The sequence below is a fragment of the Lepidochelys kempii genome, chromosome 2 (genome assembly GCF_965140285.1).
Source record: "Lepidochelys kempii isolate rLepKem1 chromosome 2, rLepKem1.hap1, whole genome shotgun sequence".
In the NCBI taxonomy this organism is placed as follows: domain Eukaryota; kingdom Metazoa; phylum Chordata; order Testudines; family Cheloniidae; genus Lepidochelys; species Lepidochelys kempii.
In genome coordinates, this window is record NC_136381.1 from 33,437,995 (window position 1) to 33,459,859 (window position 21,865).

At 41.1% G+C, this 21,865-nt stretch overlaps 1 protein-coding gene and 1 long non-coding RNA gene across 2 annotated transcripts in view; one reads left to right on the top strand and one right to left on the bottom strand.

Annotated features, from left to right (window-relative positions):
* The window catches only part of RSPO2 (R-spondin 2), a 102,177-nt gene that overhangs the window by 73,550 nt on the left and 6,762 nt on the right, over positions 1 to 21,865 (top strand). The window lies entirely within an intron of this gene.
* Positions 568 to 18,029, bottom strand: LOC140905858 (uncharacterized). Its single transcript, XR_012156966.2, has 3 exons — positions 17,874 to 18,029; positions 8,726 to 9,003; positions 568 to 669 (listed from the first exon to the last, which is right to left on the bottom strand). It is a non-coding gene; the product is annotated as an uncharacterized LOC140905858 (long non-coding RNA).

The following is a 21,865-nucleotide window of genomic DNA, read 5'->3' on the forward strand; positions in this document are numbered from 1 at the left end:
GACATCAATAACTATTGCAGTATTGTTTTGAAAGGATGTCCAATACTAATAGGTGCAAACCCCAATCTATTTTGTTTTTCGTAATAGTTTGCATATGCTAGTTTAAATATCAGATGTTTCAGTGAAAAGAAAAATGTGAATCTGAATAACTAGTAACCCTTTAATAACAGACCAGTGGGAAAAAAATAATTGAAGGAAGTTATTTTAATGAAACGGAGATTTCCACAATTTTAACAAAGAAAAAGTGTAATATTGAGAGTCACCAAGTACAAATAGTCTTACAGGTTATGTTGAACTGACTGTATAGACAGTTAGTCCTTGGGAGGAATGCTTATTTTTAGCTGTGGTACAATTTTTTTTTAAAGTTGTGTATTTCACATGTAAAATATGTCAACTGCTTTAGCCTCACTGACTGAATCATTACTTAGGTACAGAGCTACTGCCTACAAGGTATGCATACACAAGGTAAAATAAAAGACCTGTGAGTGCAGCAAAAGCCTAAGACAATAATTGGCTAGTAGTAAGGAGTAAGTTAGAATCTAGCTGCCCAGAATGAAAACTGGGAAGATATGAACCTTCCTGAGGAGTGGAAGAAATTCATGCAGGACATAGAGGTCATTTTCAAGGGTCTCCTGAAGTCCACAGATGATGAGGGGAAAATGCTGTTATCTACCAATCCAGATTGGAGAGAAAAGAAAGAGGCATTAATAATATTTGGTAAAGTATTTCAGCAGAAGAGAAAGAAGACTCAAGTGCATACTACAATTAATTTGTTGAATATGTCACCCAAAAATTGACCCAGCGGTCACACAATATTAATTTGATAAGAAGGTCCAAGTGAACGCACAAACCACTTTTGATAAAATTAAAGATGCTGGATAAGAATTATGCATTTACCAACATGATGAAATGATTAGAGTTTAGTACAAATTCATTACAAGTCTGTAAGTAGCTGATAATCACAGAGCTGAGCTCGATTTAAATAAAGCATTCGACTTTGCTCAAACACACAAACTGGCATACACTCAGCTAGAATCTATGGCCAGTGTTTTTACATTTGGGTACCTAATTTAGACTGCTAAGTCCATATCTTATTTCAAAGGTTCTGAGCACCCATGGCTTCCACCAGAGTCATAAAAAAACTACTCAACTGATTTTTTTTCAAGCCTGCCTCATCCCTTAGAACTCAATTAAACTTACAGAGCAAGCTATGTTTAATGTTTCTACAGTCAGCTTTTGAGCTTATGCAAAGGCACCATTTCTGATTGGAACAGTGTGTGGTCAGTAGGAACCGTGCTACCTTTGAAACTAGGACCTAAATATAAATTCAGAGGCGTAACTGTAGTTTGAACATTTTGGCCAATGTCTAAAAGGAAGCAGTATACGGAGTTGCAAAACCTCACCAACCTGACAGCCAACCACAAAACAGAAAATATTTGATGCACAAAGAAGACTACAAACCAGTAACCAAAGGGAGAACATGAGAATAATACACAAGTCCGATGACTATTCAGCTGAAGAGTAGATATGTTTCAAAAGTAAAAGAAAGAGAAATCATAGAATCATAGAATCATAGAATATCAGGGTTGGAAGGGACCCCAGAAGGTCATCTAGTCCAACCCCCTGCTCGAAGCAGGACCAATTCCCAGTTAAATCATCCCAGCCAGGGCTTTGTCAAGCCTGACCTTGAAAACCTCTAAGGAAGGAGATTCTACCACCTCCCTAGGTAATGCATTCCAGTGTTTCACCACCCTCATAGTGAAAAAGTTTTTCCTAATATCCAATCTAAACCTCCCCCACTGCAACTTGAGACCATTACTCCTCGTTCTGTCATCTGCTACCATTGAGAACAGTCTAGAGCCATCCTCTTTGGAACCCCTTTTCAGGTAGTTGAAAGCAGCTATCAAATCCCCCCTCATTCTTCTCTTCTGCAGACTAAACAATCCCAGCTCCCTCAGCCTCTCCTCATAAGTCATGTGTTCTAGACCCATAATCATTTTTGTTGTCCTTCGCTGGACTCTCTCCAATTTATCCACATCCTTCTTGTAGTGTGGGGCCCAAAACTGGACACGGTACTCCAGATGAGGCCTCACCAATGTCGAATAGAGGGGAACGATCACGTCCCTCGATCTGCTCGCTATGCCCCTACTTATACATCCCAAAATGCCATTGGCCTTATGCAAACAATGAGCATCCCAAAGTGTACCATGTGAGTGAGAGGCCACGCTATAGGACAGAGGTTGTTTTGGCAGAAGCAGTCATCCATGCAAGGGCAAGTGTAGCAACAGTTCCATTGTCCATGACGAAGTGTTCAAAGACACTGGGAAGAAATCTCTCCAGGTTAAGATGAAATGGATAATGGTGCATAAGAGAATGTAATCTCCACAAAAGTTAAAGCCCTCAAGCTTCTCACTCCAGTATGCAGTAGTTGTATGCTTATGAATATGACCCAGTGGATGTGTAAAGTACATGCACTCCAGTATGTAAAGGCAACAAGAATATAAAATATAGCATAACATTTTTAGATGTACAAGTGCCTGGGTTCAGATCTTTAACTGATCAAATTGGAGCTGGCATGTTCCCCACTGACATTACCAATATCAAAATAGCACCTGCTAAGACCTAATGAAATAATACAAAGATATATCTAATACATTTTGTTCCCATGGAACAAAAGACGAATGTGGCAGCCACTATAGGTCCCATAGTAAGTTTTAGCACCTTCTCCATGAGAATGTCAGTAGCAGTTGACACGAGATTTTGAGATTGGAAAATGCAGGTATAGTTGTTTCTGTAGATGATCCTACAGAATGAATAAATTCCATAGTGGAAAAACCACATACAGGACAGGAGGGATTGTGCCGAGAACCATGAGACCCAATTAGGCAAGCAAGCAATAACTTTTGATGGTGTAATTAATAAAGTGTTCTCTCAGTGGACACTGTGTTAATTCATGAAATGTCAGTGCCACTGCCTTACTCTTATAAATCTATTCTCCTTAGCCCTGTGTGACATCACCTCAAACATTATGTAGTACATTTTTTCCTCTAGGACTTTTAAGCAAGTTCAACTGGCAGTTTACCTTCATCCCTCCAAATATGGCAATTCAGTGTTCTGGCTGGCCACCAGAACTACAGGATTTTGTTTTATATGTGTATATATATAAAACCGGCATGATTTTCCCTACATGCCTGGGCCGCTTTGATTCAACCTCCGCTTGTTTTCATTGTGAGGGATCGTCTCGTTTTCCTAGATTTAGTTTTCTTTCTGTGTTCATGGTAAAATAAACATGTACGGCTTGATTAGTGTTAGTCCCAGCACATATCAGGCAGCTGCAGTGGCATTGCCCACCTTCAGATGTTCCACTGTGGAGAGCAGTGTCAGAGCTAGATTTTCTGCGGGTGTAAACTGGCATTGCTTCAAGCTCTGTAGGTGCCAGGGCCTCACTGCAGAGCCTGCAAATCTACTTGTAGATTGCCTCTGGCCCACAGAATGGAGTGTCCTGTTAACTGTTGGTATCAGGACTATGGCATGCAAACTGGGTTGGTATCAGTGCTTCACCTTAATAGATGCTGTAGACTCTAACTGTTCTTCAGTTTTATGCTGATGTCACCATGAAATACAGAAGTCCACCAGAACTCTCCCAAAGCCAGGGGCTGCTGTCTTCATTAGAATGTGACTGTATCCGGGGGAGGAGAAGGGAAAGGTGTGTAATTGTTTAAAGAAGGTTCCCCAGGGAATTTTTTAATCTGGGTTCTTAAGGCCTAGGAACAGTGATACAAAGCATAGCAGATGCTGAATCTGTGTATAAAACCTAAGGTTTCACTGTTATAAGAATAAAGATATTACTAGGTTTTTGATTGAGTGATATAACAAACTGATAATTACCCTCCTCTGTGTTTCTAGTTTTGAATTTCGTGTCTGCATCAGGTTTTTAAGTATATCTGTACTTCCAGTGGGGAAGATCCTTTTATGGCAAGTGGCCTTTTTAGCTGCGTGTCCTGTTTATTTAATTTTTTTTCTTGGTCTTTTAAATCTCCATGAAATCTTTTCAGTGTTATAAGTTCAGAAATATTTTTAAATGTTTATACAGAAAAAGTCTTAGCATTTCACTTGTTTAATTTAGACTGAATGTTTGGTTCAGGGCTAGAGGTGAAAGTACCACATTTCTTACGGATTTATATTGGGAAATTAGAAAACAATAAAATAAACTTGTCCACCACGGAATTATTATTAGATACCATGTTATGTTGGTTTATATACCTCATGCTGTCATGCTAACCCTATCAAAAGCACTTTTACTATGTCTCTTGTCACATATCTATGACATCATTCTTGCTTCTAAGGACTGATCTAAACATGCAAATAGTACAGACAACTAAAATTGGTTTAAAAACTGAGGTGCAGATGCCTGTGCGAACCATCTTAAATGAGTTTCCAAATGGTTTATATTATTTTACTTCATGTTGGTAACTTTCTCCACTGAGGTTTGTACCAGTTTAATTGTATCAGTTTAAAATAATACCTTTAGTAAAATCAGTGAAAGTTTCTGTGTAGGTGAGGTCTTAGTTCATTGTAATGTAGAAGCTCCTCTCTGGAAATACAAACTATTTGCCCTTCACACTTCACATTCTAGACCTAGGTTTTTGTGGATAAAGGGAATAACAAGTCTAGTTTCTGTACCTTTGTTCTGTAAGCTCAAATATCAGACAGGTTTTTGTATCTATAACATTTCGAATGTACAATTTGTTACAGCACATACAGGTAGTACATTAGAGTAATATGTAGTTAATGCATGCTGTAGATAAAGTGGAGTTTCACTCTGTTCTACCACCTTTTTTTGTCAGTGGCCCCCAATGTACCCAAACAAAATTTCTTTTGGGCTAAATTATCCACACTGCGTTTCAACACACTCATACGTTTATTTCATGCAAAAGCATAGGCAAAATCAATTGAGTTACTTCTGAATTAATATTGGCCTATTGTTGGGGGCGGGGTGGCTGTGTGCCCCAGGTCGGCAGTACCGCTTAGTGGTGATATTCTGGACTGTATCGCCTAATGGCAAGAGTCCAGGGCCACTTTGCCTAGCAGCTATGATACACAATAGTGTCACCCAGGGGTGAGAGCCCAGGGGCCACTCTGCCTACCGGCTGCAGTCTACGATAGCGTCACCCAAAGGCAAGAGTCCAAGGCCCCTTTACCTAGTGGCTGCAGTCCACAATAGTGTCACCCAATAGCAAGTCAATGGCCACCCTGCTTATTGGCTATAGTGCAAGGTGGGTAATGAAACTTGGAGTCACCCTACTCCACTGGGCTCCAACCCAGGACCTTTCAAAACAGTGGTCCATATATGTGGTTTAGGGTCTATTACTCTTATTCGTGTTCCCTGGGTATCTTCCTGACCTTGTTTCAGTACTTCTGTTGGCATCACAGCTCTGTCTTGTGATCCCTCCTGGCTTCCTCCCAAGTTCGTCTCCAGACTCCCTTCCCCTGGTGATAGCAAATTGTCACCCTCGGTTCCCACAGTCAAAGGGCTCCCAGTGGCTCGGTATGAGGCTCAGCCCCGAGCGGTTGGAGTCCAAGTGGCTTCTCAGTAGGAGGCTGCTGCATCCAATTGCTTTTCTCCCCAGTCAGCCCGCACTGAGCTGAGCTGCTCCCTTTGAATGCTCCATCCAGTGGAAGCGGCTTCTTACCCCTTGCCTCCCCAATGCAGAGCCAATACACCCTGTCACACCTATATATATGAAAAATGGCTTCTTCCAGCAATTCTGTGCAAAAAACACTAAAATTTCATTCAGATCTAGCTTTTTAAAATAGATCTACAAAAGATTATTTTTTGTCTTTACCACTATTTCAATAGTAGTACAATATTACAATATTAATAACATACACATAAAGTATTTGGTTTTCAGTGTATTAGGTGTTTATTGTTTAATCAACAAACTTTGAAAACACCCAAAGATTTTAGATAATATGGGTACAATGAGCCTCAGATAAGGACAACCTGGTTTCAGCTGATTACAAGGCAAATAGTGCCAGATCAAGGAACTCAAAGGTATTAGTGCAAATATAAAGTTTGAAAAATCAAGCATTCGTTATAGAGTTAAGGCTGGAAAGCTTAGACATAACTCTATGAAACACGCTTATGCCTTAAAATATGATCCTTTAACACAAAAGCAGCAGTCTGGCCTGTCACCCTCAGCAAGTGTCAATGCTTACAAGTAAAACACTTGCTAATGGATCAGTTTGGTCCAAATACCGTAGGACTGTCAGAGGCCCCAGAATTACTGGGAACATTGGAAATGCTTCATAAACTCCCCAGGCCCATTTCCACTATGTACGTGTTATTAATGAAAAGGAGCTCCATTGGCCATTATCTTTGAAAATTCGTGGTGATCATTTCGGGGGAGGTCCTGTACGATTGGAAAAAGGCAAATATAGTGCCCTTATTTAAAAAAGGGAAAAAAGAGAACCCGGAGAACTACAGACCGGTCAGCCTCACTTCTGTCCCCGGCAAAATCATGGAGCCGGTCCTCAAGGAATCCATTTTGAAGCACTTGGAGGAGAGGAAGGTGATCAGGAACAGTCAACATGGATTCACCAAGAGCAAGTCATGCCTGACCAACCTTATTGCCTTCTATGATGAGATAATTGGCTCTGTGGATATGGGGAAAGTGGTGGATGTGATATATCTTGACATTAGCAAAGCTTTTGATACGGTTTCCCACAGTATTCTCGCCAGCAAGTTAAAGAAGTATGGATTGGATAAATGGACTATAAGGTAGATAGAAAGCTGGCTAGATTGTCGGGCTCAACGGATAGTGATCAACGGCTCGATGTCTAGTTGGCAGCCGGTATCAAGCAGAGTGCCCCAGGGGTCAGTCCTGGGGCCGATTTTCTTCAACATCTTTATTAATGATCTGGATGATGGGATGGATTGCACCCTCAGCAAGTTCACAGATGACACTAAGCTAGGGGGAGAGGTAGATATGATAGAGGGCAGGGATAGGGTCTAGAGTGACCTAGACAAATTGGACGATTGGGCTAAAAGAAATCTGATGAGGTTCAATAAGGACAAGTGCAGAGTTCTGCACTTAGGAAGGAAGAATCCCATGCACCTCTACAGGCTGGGGACCAACTGGCTAAGCAGCAGTTCTGCGGAAAAGGACCTGGGGATTACAGTGGACGAGAAGCTGGGGATATGAGTCAGCAGTGTGCCCTTGTTGCCAAGAAGGCCAATGGTATACTGAGCTGTATTAGCAGGAGCATTGCCAGCAGATTGAGGGAAGTGATTATTCCCCTCTATTCGGCACTGGTGAGGCCACACCTGGAGTATTGAGTCCAGTTTTGGTCCCCCCACTATAGAAGGGATGTACACAAATTGGAGAGAGTCCAGCAGAGGGCAACAAAAATGATTAGGGGGCTGGGGCACATGACTTACGAGGAGAGGCTGAGGGAATTAGGGTTATTTAGTCTGCAGAAGAGAAGAGTGAGGGGGGATTTGACAGCAGCCTTCAACTACCTGAAGGGGGGTTCCAAAGAGGATGGAGCTAGGCTGTTCTCAGTGGTGACAGATGACAGAACAAGAAGCAATGGTCTCAAGTTGCAGTGGGGGAAGTCTAGGTTGGATATTGGGAAACACTATTTCACTAGGAGGGTGGTGAAGCACTGGAATGGGTTACCTAGGGAGGTGGTGGAATCTCCATTCTTAGAGGTTTTTAAGGCCTGGCTTGACAAAGTCTTGGCTGGGATGATTTAATTGGTGTTGGTCCTGCTTTGAGCAGGGGATTGGACTAGATGGCCTCCTGAGGTCTGTTCCAACCCTAATATTCTATGATTCTATGGTCTGGAGTTCCTTGTGAAAGCATGGGAAGGGGAGTTACCACAGCTGTTAAAAGAGCCCCAAATGTAGAGCATGTTATGGAAAATTAAAATGCTTCTGATGCAGCAAAAGATTCTATTCAGAGGGTATTTGACACCACAGAGTCTTTTCAAAATGTGGGTCTTGTCCTCTTATGTTTGTTGGTGCTGTAATAAAGAAAAAAGAACCCGGATGCATCAGCTTTGGGAATGTCCAACGGGCAGGCAGCAGTGGAAGGGGGTGAACCCAAGAGTGAAAACAGTGCTTGACGTCAGCAACCAAACCTCAGCTGAAAATTATATCTGAGGTTATGTACCACAAAACCCACAAAAACTTTAATTTTTGAGGATTGTAGTGACTTGGAGTGGTTCCTCCCTGTCTGCGTCAGAGGGAGGCTACTCCGCCTTGCTATGCCACCTAACTGCTGAGGGCAGATCAACAAGGGATTTGGACTATAAATCAGTAAGGAGTCTATTGCCAACCCTCTGGCTGGGGTAAGAAGCAAACAAAGCCAGTCTCAGCCCTCTGGGCCGGGCCAAGTAATACTAAGCAATCAGGCTCAAGTCCTCTGGGTGGGGCAGAACAGAGGCAGCCTGTGGCCCCGGTCCCCTGGGACAAGCAGCAAACGAATGCAGGCTGTCCAGCTTAAGGTGGGTAGGCTGTCACTCCAGTGGTGGGGTTGGCAGCAGGGGGTAGGGGGACCCAGGCCCAACTTATTCCACTGGTTCCCAGCCCAGGGTCTTAACCGTGTTGGGGAATCCCACCACTGGGTCAGCGGGGATCCTGCCAAAACACACTGACCGTGGCTTCAGCAAGCGCAACTGGACTAATGTCTGGTTTCCCTGGGCTACTTCATACGCCTACCTGGTCATAGGGCTTTGTCGCTCACGGGCCCTTGGGCTCTTTGGGGTACCTGGCAGCCGGCAGCTCCAACAGCCCTTCGGGGTATTTGCCGTGGGACAGCTTCTCCAGATGCTTGCCAGGTGGCAGCTCCTTCAGGTGTTCCTCCAAAGGCAGGGTTTGATACAGCGCAGTCACTAGTTCAGGGGACAGCAGCATCTGACTCCTTTGCTGGCTCTCCCTAAACTGTTGGAGTAGGCATACACCCAGAGTAGAGCAGTGGTATCTGGACCTGTCTGAGTCTGCAGAGAAAGAAAGAATAGCTTCATTGATGTAGAGAGCAATGGTATGAATTCAAATAAATTTTATTTAATTTCTTGATATATTTGGATAAAAAATGTTGAGATAGCTCAAATAATGCCAGACTTTCATCCCACCTGACCTCTCTGCTTTTTCCTTCCCACTCCCCCCCGACCCCGGTCCCCTCCTTCCCTTTTTTGCTTATGTTTTTTATTGTTACCCCAACCCTAACATGTTATATCTGTGTAATATTATCTGATTTTGTATTGTTTAGTCTTGCTGCTTTGACAAGTTGTAAAGTAGCATAATTGCATGTTTTTATTGGCTATCCTGTGAAATGTGTGGTATTTGGTAACATATACTAGTTGTAAGTCGTTTACCTTTTAATATTTTTTTTATTGCTTGTTTCTTTATGAAAATTAATTAATAATTACTTATAAAAATAGGATCCCTTCATTAAGATATTATTTCAAATATTACTACTATATACAGATTAGAATTCATTGAGACTCTACAATAATTAAAAGAAAGTACAGCACAATTTTACTACACATACATGGGACTTCTTACTTTAAATGGTTATAACCTTATAACTAGTCAATTGATTTCTTTCAAATGTGGCTCACGTTATCAAGTTCTGTAAAAATCTGCCAAAGTTACGTCTGATATTTCTTCTTTTCAGTTTCTGTTACCCTATGTTGCAGCAAAAAATGTTGCACACAGATGTTCATTTAGCAGCCGTGTTAGTCTGTATTCACAAAAAGAAAAGGAGGACTTGTGGCACTTTAGAGACTAACCAATTTATTTGAGCATAAGCTTTCGTGAGCTACAGCTCACTTCATCGGATGCATAAATCTCCTCACTGTATTTTCCTCTGAATGCATCCGATGAAGTGAGCTGTAGCTCACGAAAGCTTATGCTCAAATAAATTGGTTAGTCTCTAAGGTGCCACAAGTACTCCTTTTCTTTTTACAGATGTTCATGTTGCTTTTGTTGTTCGTGTGTAAATTAGGAAAATAGGTGGTGTTTTAAAATATGCTAAAACATGTCAATTAAAACCTATTAGCTAACATATTTTTAGGGCCACTACAGCTAGGGTGAAATCCTAGGCAAAACTCCCCTTGACTTAAATGGAACCAGGATTATAACTCTAGTGTACACAGGGTTTAACACCTTTAAGAAAAAAAAACCAAAAAACAAAACAGAGCTGGTTCTACAGTCTGCCCTATTTGATGGTCAGTTATTGTGGGCCTCAAATGTAGGCCCATGGGGTTACTAAGTAAGAGCCCTACTGTCAGTGCCGCAAGTGCAGAAGAGGGAACTGCAGCTAATACCCCACCACTGGAGGTTACACCAGCAGATTCAGTGGGGTCAGATGGCTAGCAGCAGACTGTGGCTGGACACCACCAAGTATAAAGATTCCTGTTCCTGGCCTACCCTTTGTCTTAGCAACTAGTTGTTAGGCCTAAACCATGGAGTCCAAGTCTCTTCCTCCTTGCCTGATTCCTGCTGCTTCACCTTGCTCCCTTTTCCCAGGACCACATATTGTCCCACTCACATTACCATGCCTTGTTCCTGGTTTTAGCTTTCTTACCCTGAACCAAGTTGCTGACTGTGGCTTGACGCTTGGAGTGATTTCTGACTCTGTTTGCCTTAATAGTTAGTGTGACTTCTGACTCTGCCCCTACTCTTGTCCCTTGATTTGATTTCTGACTCTGGCTTGACTTACGGCATTACCTCTGAACTCTGACCCTGATGCCACACCCAGCTCTGCCCACTAGGAAAGACTGCCCTGTTACAGACCTTGATGTTGACTATGACAAATGGACACAAGTTTTAGAGGTAGTTAAATCCTACCTATAGCAAGTCCCTGATCCAGTCCCACTGAAGTCAACAGGAGCTTTACCATTGACTTCAGTGGGCACAGAATCAAGTCCTAGGTGCCAACTGGTGAATTCAACATTAGCTAACAATAATTATTTTCATCATTGAGATTTGACCATACAAGAAACAGATTGTAGGGTGTTTTTTCTATGCAAACAGCTCAACCAAATATTGTTCAAATATTAAATACAAAAATCCATAAGCAAGTTTGAAGAAAATTGGTTTAGTAGTTTTAGAGTTATGACAAATGTTTTAACATGATGATTAATGTTTTTAAAGTTGAATGGGCCAGACGTTGAAGTGGCCTCCACAGACATAGTCTCAGTGCCAGATGCACTCATGGACTGAGGGCCAGAAGTACAGCAAAGCTCTAGGCTCAGGGCATATGAAAATACAAATAGGCTTAATGCTACTTCTTTTTAAAGTAAAGCAAAATAGCTGCTGGCTATACAAACTCTTTTCCTTTTCCTGTTCTAGCCTAATCTGTAGTGCAACATCAGTCACTGTCCAATATGTTAACCATAAAATGTACCTCTGTGTTGTTTAAAACAGAAGTTATGTGATGTTTTAATACACACTGAAATGGAGTCATGTATTGATTCAGCTTTTATGCAGTGTTGTTGTAGCTGTGTTTGGTCCTAGGATATCAGAGAGAAAAGATGGGTGAAGTAATATCTTTTATTGGACCAACTTCTGTTGGTGAGAGAGAGAAGCTTTTCAGGTCCTGAAGAAAAGCTCTGTGTAGCTCAAAAGCTTATCTCTCTCACCAACAGAGGTTGACCTAATAAAAGATATTTCCTCACCCACCTTCTCTCTCTGATATTCAGATTTTAGTGAAGCAATGTGTTTTGGGTTAGGAGAATTAGTTTTTTAAACAATTCTCTGTGGTACTGGAACTCACCCCCCCTGCCCAGTCACTCCTTCCCCTGTACCTCTCCACAGTGTATGTGTGTAGGGTGGAGAGATAGCATCACCGAGGCAACTAACAGCCCCTCTTCCACACATAGAAGGTTCCCCTCCACACAAAGATCTGAGGCAATAATGGGGCTTTCATGATCCAGTAAAGCACGTAAGCATTTGCACAGTTTTAAGCATGTGAGTGACCATTCAGCTTGAAAAAGAGATGACTAAAGGGGAATATGATAGAGGTCTATTAAATCATGACTGGTGCGGAGAAAGTAAATAAGGAAGTGTTATTTACTCCTTCTCATAACACAAGAACCAAAGGCCACCAAATGAAATTAATAGGCAGCAGGTTTAAAACAAACAAAAGGAAGATTTTTTTTACACCTGTGGAACCTGTGGAACTGAACCTGTGGAGTGAACCTGTGGAACTCCTTGCCAGAGGATGTTGTGAATGCCAAGACATTAACAGGGCTCAAAAAATAACTCGATGAATTCACGGAGGATAGGTCCATCAATGGCTATTAATCAGGATGGGCAGGGATGGTGTCCCTATACTCTGTTTGCCAGAAGTTGGCAATGGGGGACAGGGGATGGATCACTTGATGATTACCTGGTCTGTTCATTCCCTCTGGGGCACCTGGCATTGGCCACTGTTGAGACAGGCTACTGGGCTAGATGGACCTTTGGTCTGACCCGGTATGGCTGCTCTTATGTTCTTACATGCTTAAGGACTTTGCTGGATCAGGACATATGTCAGCAGGATCATGGGACAACTGTGCTGGCATTAGCTCACGGCACACGCTATGCCCCCTCCAAGATGCAAAGCAGAGTTCGCATGTCAGCATTGACTGTCCCCAGATGTCATGAGAAGGGTGCCAAGAATAGCGTCTGTCCCCCACAGTTCCTCCCTCCCCCACTTCCTCCTCCCTTATGCCCCCTCATGTGTTTTGTGTTTACATGTATTTCATGGCAAGAAAACAGAGCCTGTAAAGCTTGCCCAGACAGAGTTAATGGGACACAGTCAAGTAGTATATGCTCCTAACTTAACTGAATTTAAACTAGTTATACAGGGATATAGTATGTCTTACAGTCAGACTGTTTAAATGATCCATGTCTCACTGTGGAGCGTTTTGAAAAGAGCTCAGTATCCATACTTTATTATTATTATTTCTTTGGGATGGATCTCTTTGCTGGCTGTACTGCAGCAGACAACAAAGCTATTCCCAAAGCTGTGCTAGTATTATTGATTATACGAGTGCACAAACAAATGTTTGGGCAAGATAAAATGCTGCATACGTTTCAGTAGGGGTTTTTTGTTTGTTTGTTGTTAAACTGTCCGTGTGATCTTTAGCTTAATTTGAAATAGTGAAAAATCAACACTTGCCACTGGAGAGAAAAAGAGAAAGCTGTAGGGACAGAAATGTTGTATTCCAGCTTCTGAGTGGGACAGAGAGTGTATACATTTCTATAATTTTAGTGATGTGATTAGAAGCAAGTATAACAGCACTAGTCAGAATATGGAATGCCATGAGTACCAATATGGCCAGCCATATAGTAGCTCATAGCTCCCTCAAAGAAGTTTGTCCAAGTGAAGTACCTCACTTGTAAGTCGGAGAGAGAGAGCTCTGCTAATACACTGGACAACAAAGCCATATAGCATCTAATTTTTGAGTTATCATCTTATCCTTTAAATCCAAGCTGACAGCGGCCCCAGATAATTTATCACCTGGGTGTTCACTAATCATTATTGTCAGAATGAGGTAAAATATTCAGGTTTTAGAGTAGCAGCCGTGTTAGTCTGTATCCGCAAAAAGAAAAGGAGGACTTGTGGCACCTTAGAGACTAACAAATTTATTTGACCATAAGCTTTCGTGAGCTGTAGTCACAAAAGCTTATGCTCAGATAAATTTGTTAGTCTCTAAGGTGCCATAAGTCCTCCTTTTCTTTTTGTAAAATATTCAAATACTCTGTATTGTGTGCAATATTTTGGTGTTAGAAGACTTTCTAGTTTTGTAGAAACTCCAAAGGCATTTTACTACTGGCAGCAGGAGACCCCCAGCATATGTCCTCCAGGCTGGAAAACCCATGGAATTTTTTTTTTTTTTTACATTATAGACAGATGCTTAAGGAGCAGCTCATCCTGTTTTCTAATCTGATGTCATAGTCAGTAACATCCTTATTATCCTGGATCAATACCCTGTCATGTGATTGATCAGTTAGAAGTTTGATCTTTAAATATTTCAGGTCTTGTGCTTCTGAATTGCCAATGAGACTAAAACAGATAATGGTATCTTTGATTTAGTGTGCCAGCCAGTCAAATTGTGCCAACTCTGTTCTTCAGACATATTTTGTAACCAGTGATTTAACATTCGAGTTGTATGAATCCACTCACCAGTTTTCAATAAAACCAACTATGTCATTTTTACTCATACATGAGCTCTTCTGATTCCTTCTGTTTATTACCCAAGCTCCAAGCACTGGTAAATAGGCAATTAACTTTTCTCTTCATGTTTTATGATTCTTTGATTCATTATATTCATAACACCTTGAGTGTGAGTTATATTTCTGTGTTTGCCCCCTTAACATCTTCCCCCTTTGTTGTTAGTTTAATGTCTTTCTAACTAGATTAACTAGTTGGTCATCTCGAAAATCTCTTGCTTTTGACATAGATGCCATCTACACTGTACAGCCCCATCTCCTGTAGAAGAAGGTGGTCCAATGTTACACAGAACCAAACCTCTCTATTTTACATCAACCTAACTAACCATTCTCCTTTGCTACTTTCTGTCAGCTCTCTTCCCTTGCTCAGGTGACATAAAGGATTTGCAAATTGAAGACCCAGACATTCCTCTTCTCCATTTCGCTTCTGGCATCCTGGAAGTCTTCAATAATCTGTGAAATATCACTTGAAGCTGTGTCATTAGTATCATCATCCATGGTGTCTCACTTGTTTTGTCTTTAGAATCCCACCAACCTTGTAGCCAAGCCCTTTGTTGGAGCTCCAGGAAGAAAGCATGCCATGCTGCTGCCTTTTTGGCCATTGTAGAGTGTTCTATCCACTCTCCTTAGTACATAGGCCTTGCTGCGGATTGTCTCTTTTCTTTATTACAACCTGTCTGTTGAGCACACTTGAGGTCCTTGTGGAATGAGCTGAGCAGCCAGGTGTAGGTATGACCCCTGAAGTTCTCTGTTGCTTTTCTTCATTTGAGGCCTAACAGACATTATCTGCGACTGCCATGCTGAGTAGTAGATTTGTTACCTCTACCGCTGTGTAGAATTCCTCATGGTGCTCTCTGTCCTGGGGGTCCCAGACTACCCATCATCATCTCTATTTCTTAGAGGATTTGATTATTAGAGATGTCAATAGGTGCGTATCTGATGACCTACCTACAATGTATGAAGGTGGCAAATCCCACGCAATATCTATACAAACTTCTAATAAGTTCTGGGGATGAGCTGGTGGCTGTAGCATATGTGGATACCAATAACCTAGAGATGGGTAGGAGAGAGATCCTGGAAACTAAATTTAGATTACTAGGATAAAAAGCTTAGCCCTCGAGCTCCTATACTAGCTTTCTCTGAAAAGCTGCTAGTTTCATGAGCAGGGTCAACTAGATGGGAGGAGCTTGGGTCTCAATAAATGGATAAAAGATGGTATAAAGAGGTGTGTTTTAAATTTTATTAGGCACAGGGAAAATTTGAGGGGAGAGAATCTGTACAGATATATGGGTGCTGATAGACTAATATTCTGACTGGAAGTTCATTATATCCATCAGTGACATTTTAACCAGGAAAAAATCTTTAATGTGTTTCATCTGACATTACTGAAAGATAAATTTGTGCATCCTCAGATACGATCCATCTCACCTATATGAACAATTTAAAAAAGACTGGGTGATGCTGTGCACCAATATTCTTGATGAAGTTAATAATAATTTAACTCCTAGCTGAGCTAAAGAAGTGGCCTTCAACATTAGATAATTGGTAAATATTACGTGTACCATTGTTACAACAGCAGCATTCCTGATGGATAATACTTTGTTTTTGTTTCCAAGGACTTGATTCTGCCACCCTGACTCACACTGAATTTTAATGGCATTACTTGTGTATTAAGGTGCTAGTCACTGTAAGCGTGGCTGAATTGATCCCTGAACATTTCTGCTGTTTCAATAGTAAAGTTGTGGGAATAAAGCAAGTGTGTTTATTGTGTTCTTGATTAAAGCTCTTAAAAGGAATTTTAAAAATTTGCAACTAAATAGTACTTTGGAAAATAAAAATTGGCTGCAAAATAGTACCTTCCCAACATAATGTGTATGTGAGGCCCTTAATGGAACATAATCCAATTTCTAGTGCCAGAATTAAATCTTGCAGGTGCCACAAATCATTGGTATCTTAATAGAAAAATTGTTTTTCTTTGCAATTTATAAAGAAATGAAAAGTAATGTCAGTAAAATAGGTAAGGAGAAGGGGAGATGGAAGAGAAGTGGAGAACATGTTTTGAAATACTAAGCAGAATTCTAAGTCAGAACATCAGATCAGAGTCCACTCCAGTTTTGGGGAAGTTCACAACCAAACTTCAGTACATTATCAAATAAAGCCATGAACTCTAAGCATAGGTAATGTGTATATAGACATAGTTATAATCTGTGCATGAACATATTGTTAATTACAGTACTTTCAAATTTGTTTTTATACTTGTATTATTTAGAGGCTTAATGATAGGAAATTGACTTTTGACTATTGTAAATTGTTGTCTTGGTTTCCATGATCTCCCCTCTGAAACTGAATGGTCAATACAAATTGTTGTTAAAGTGATTATTCTTTTTGTGTTGGGGAACTATTGTGATCAGCCCCCTCATTTAGCTGCTTGTAAGTATCTTAATAGATACATAACGGTAGATGCAACAGCAGACCCCTCATGGTTCAACAGCTCTGTCTCACATCCTGTAAAACTTTCATTTTAGCACTGAACCATTTTGTTACATAACAACATTCATATGTAATTTCTTAGGTGTCAATTTGATCATCAGTTTGTGGGGAAACAGACACAGGAGCTAAGGCCAAAGTTGTGCATTGGAGTTACCTAAACTGGGCACATAAATCCACCTGTGAGCACCTAAAGAAAAGTGTCCTGATTTTCAGATCGGTAGAGCCTACTGTTCTTTTAAAAATCAGAACATTTTGTTAGGCGCCTATCTCTATGCACCCAAACTAGAGAATTTTGTCTAGGGCCCCAACCCTGCAAATGTTTTACTTTAAGAGTAGTCCCAATTGACTTAAGTGGAATTTCTCATATGAATAAATGTAAACATGTGAATGAATGTTTGTAGAGGCCTATATGACTTGCATTGGGAGGCATTGTATTTTAGTGGATTAGACCTAGATCTGATCACTGGAGACTTGGATTCCAGACCTGGTTCTGACTTGCTGTGTAACACCGGGCATGTTACTTGAATTCTGAAAACACCTGTAAATTGTGGATACTGATTTGACAAATGTTGTAAAGTGCTGTATGAAGTGGCAGTATTAAGGCTTGTTAGTAGAATTCTGGACATCCTGGTTCTTAGTGCTTAATCCTCTAGACCATATGGCTTTAGGGGCAGCATCATTTCCTCCTCCCAGCTTTTAAGTATTCACAAGTGTGGAATTTTTTTAAGCAAAAGTGGATTTTTTTAATTTAAAAAATAACCCTTTCAGACAGTGACAAATACGTTACAAAAACTAACATTGAGAAGTGTTATTAGATCACCCCAAACTCAAAAACAGACAAATTTAAAAAGGAAAAAAAACTTCACATTACAAATGTCTTGCCTAGCTCTACCTATGGAGGGCCTGATCTTACATTGTTCTGAGTGCCCTCACTAAGTGAGCTGAGTGTGACCAGCACCTTGCAGGATCAGGTTGAGCCCTCAGCACCTAGCACATGATATCCATAATACAGGAAGTTTAATTCTGATTGAACCTGCAACAGACACCTATATTAACTGCAATGGAGTTACTCCTGATTTTACACCACCATCAGGGAAAGGAGAATCAGGCTCAGCATTTCTCAGATTATCTTGCTTCTCAGTTAAACACCTACCTTGACTGTGATTTTTCTGAGAAGTTTTGTAGCACTTTACAGCTGACAAACTCTCTCCCCCTTCTTTCTGCTTCTTCCATTATCCTCTTTGTGTGAGGTCCTTATTTTTTATCTTATTTTGTAAAATGAGTCAGTTGGCTTATATTCAAGGCAGAGTAAGTGGCTGCTTCTGCAAAGAAAATTAATATTCTTGTTTGGAAGAGTGAAAGTAAATTATTAACTGGAAGGGGAGGCAAGCCTGCAATTAGTATCGCCATTGCCCTCTACTGTGCATGCTGCAAAACACATTGTGTATAAAGTTTCCCTTAAGCTCTCCCTACCAAAACTCTTATTGTCAGTGAACTTTGTACAGCTTTGGTTTCCTTATCTTGCTGTAAACTCAACAAGAGAAAATCCACTGAGATATCTTTTGTTTGATGTTTTTTGTTTTTGCTTCTTGTAAACTATATTATTTCTGTAGGACTCAATATTCCCTAAACAGACATCCTCCTGAAGATTTTTCAGTGTCAGCCAGAAGGGAAGTTTCAGTGATAGATTTTTATAGGTCTTGCTTCCAGTTTCATGTAGATGGTTCTTTCTATATAGGTTTTCATGGGCCAAAAGGAAAGTGGACGCCTACTTTGAGAGGAGCAGGAAATGGCAAAAGTCTGTCTTCAGTTTACTTCTTCCCTTTTCCCCTTAGATAAAAAAATGAATATTTTATTTTTTACTGGATGTGGCTCAAAGTAAAAAGAATCCTTTACCCAGTCCATAGGGCTGGCATGCAGAAATTTGGAACAGCTGGAATATTTCTTTCACCTGATAATTCTTTGTTCTTCTATATCACCTTTAATCAGAGTAGCTGTGACCTGGGCTATATAAACACCTTAGCTAGAATGAGAGATAGTAGCTCAGAGTATTAACAGATATATGATTAAGTCTGTCAGTGTACCTGTTCACTATACCGTTATTATACTTTATATTTATATAATATTTATATATCATACTTTTTCATAAGTAAAATGTAGTCATTTGGCCAAGTCATGCAATGAGTCCCTAAGGGTATATCTACACAGTAGAGAAAACCCCGCAGCTGGCCTGTGCCAGCTGACTAGGGCTCTCAGAGCTCAAGCTGTGGGACTGTTTCATTGCTGTGTAGACTTCCAGGTCTGGAATCCTCCCATCTTTTTTGTGGGTGTGAGGGAGATCTTGGTGTAATTTTTTAGTTATTTAAACCAACCAAAAAAATCCATCATACAGTTTCATATTGACACTCACATGGATTATCAGCAGGGTTGGAACCTTTAGATCCACCACACAGACATCTGCCACTTCAGCTAATGGAGTACCTGATAGCAGTAGTCGGTTGTCATCATGTGTGAACCATCACTGGAGGGGGATCAGACACATACTTTGCCAGAGGGTTTTACAGATACTTTGTGTCAGCATCAGAATGGTGAGACTCAGAAATCTTGGGATCCATTCCAGGCTCTGAAGGGAGTGTTCTCTAGCAGGTGCAGACTGTTATGTCCATTTCCCCCAATCCCCTCTGATCTGTTCCTATGCCAGCTCCATTCTCCTTGCCTACCCAGTCTCCACTCCTCAGGTTTCTCATCCTAGTTCTCTTTCCCAGCCAGTCCCTATTCCCCCTGCCAGCTCCTCATCTGATCTGTCTCTCTGCCACATACATACTGGATCTTAGAGTCCTTCTCTGAGCTCCTCATCCAATCTCATTCTCATCCCCCTCCCTCCTTCCCCCAGTACACCCATTTAGGTTTTTCGCAGGAGTGGTGGGTGAAATTCTGTGGCCTGCGTTGTGCAGGAGGTCAGACTAGATGATCATAATGGTCCCTTCTGACCTAAATATCTATGGAAAAAAAACCCCCTCTGTCTCCCAGCTCTTTCTCAAATCTGTCTCCCTATCCTCTCATAGGTTCCTAGTCCCAATTTCCTTGTCTCCCCAGTCTGAGTCCTTTTTTCTCAGATTGTCATCCAATTTCAGTGTCTCCCTTCCCAGCCAACTGGCTCCCAGTCCCTCCACTCATTTTAATCACTGGTTCTCAGTCTCCTTCCCAAGTTCCAGCCTCTCCTCCTCCATTGGCTCCCAGTTCCGGTCACCTTGTCCAATCCATCCCAAGCTTCCCCCACTCTGATTCCCAGGTCCAGTCTCCTTACCCATCTGGTCTCAGTCTCCACCTTCCCTAGCTCCCACTCAGAGATTTTTTTCATTCAGTTGCAGTCATTTGTGGATTCATCCACCCATGCGGGTACTGTAGCTAACAGCTTTTGTCTGTATTTATCCTGGTTGCTCACCAAGGTTTTTGAACAGCCCTGTTGGCAGCCACTTCAAAATATCCTTTGAAAAGGGTGCTTGTGAGATTGGTCACCCTCATGTCAGTGGGAATTCTTATCTTTCAATCTTCATGTGTTTGTGATACTCCTTTTGGTGGAACTTGCCACCACTGCATTGCACTGGCAGTGTGTTAATGCAATTTAGCACCCAGGATTTATCTTTGTATGTGTTTGTATAGCACCCAGTACAGCAGAGCTCTTATACTGGTGGGTCCTCCAGTCACTGCTGCAATATGAATATGAAATAATTGAAAAGTTTGCCTAGTTCCTTTCCTGTGCCTCTTTTTGGTAACCATCTTGCATTCTCTCTACAGCCTGGTTTTGTGTATTGAGCATTCGGGTGGTGATAGCACCTAGACTAGGGTGCTGCTGTAAGTTTCGTAACACAGCAGAGCATTGTGAGTGCTGGCCAGCGCTCAAATGACTCACTGTGGAATTACAGCTCCTGACACCCGGCTATATCCCTAAATCTACACCAGGACATGGAAAGTTGCCACTAATTCCTGCAACTTCTTAACCCTGCTGAGAGTACCAGGAAATGAATTGCCTTTGGATAGCAATAAGATTTACACATCAGCTTTTCTTTTTCTTTCTATCTGTGGTCAATTTGACTATTTGGCTTGCTTGACTTTTCTCCATTATCTCTGGCCTTTTTTTAAGTGAATGTTTATAATGTCTAGAGGATGCAAACTGTAAATCAAATGTAAATGTCCAAGCATCCAAGCTTTTAGGCATGATAGTGCCAAGTTTTAGGAGCTACCATGCCAATCCTGCCTCTTCAAAAATGTTCTCTTGGCATGTTTCTCTCAATTTCTGATCTCTCTAGTTATTCTGTGGCCAAAAGGGCTAATGTGATTTTTGGATGCATAAACAGCATAAATCTTGAGTTAGAAGTACAGAGGCTATTTTACCTCTGTATTTGGTACAGGTGCAACCGCTGCTGGAATATTGTGTCCAGTTCTGGTATGCACAATTAAAGAAGGAAGTTGATAAACTGGAGAGGATTCAAAAGAGCCATGAGAATGATTAAAGAATTAGGAAACATGCCTTATAGTGAGAGACTAAAGGAGCCCAGTCCATTTAGATTAACAAAGAGAGGGCTAAGGGGTGACTTGATTATAGTCTATAAGTACCTACATAGGGAATAAATATTCAACAATGGGCTTTTCAGTCTAGCAGAGAAAGGTATAACATGATCCAATGGCTGCAGATTGAAGCTAGACAAATTCAGACTGAAATAAGGTGTAAATTTTTCACAGTCAGAGTATTTAACCATTGGAATAAATTACCAAGAGTGATGGTTGATTCTCCATTACTGGACATTTTAAAATCAAGAGTGGATGATTTTCTAAAAGATATGCTCTAGAATTATTTTGGGGAAGTTCTATGGCCTGTGTTATACAGGAAGTCTGACTAGATGATCACAGTTTGTCCCTTCTAGCTGTGGAATCTGTGAATCTCCAACTTCTCCCCTTCCCCTATTGCTTTTACGTTGTTGTTGATAGCTGATTGTAGTTGATACGACACTCAAACGACATGATTTGAATGGGATAACCACTTCTTGCTCATCATACAAAGGAAATACTGCCCCAAGTGTCCAATTTAGAACTGCAGCAACATGGCAGAATGATAGGAATAGTTTACAAATGTAAAAGCACTGA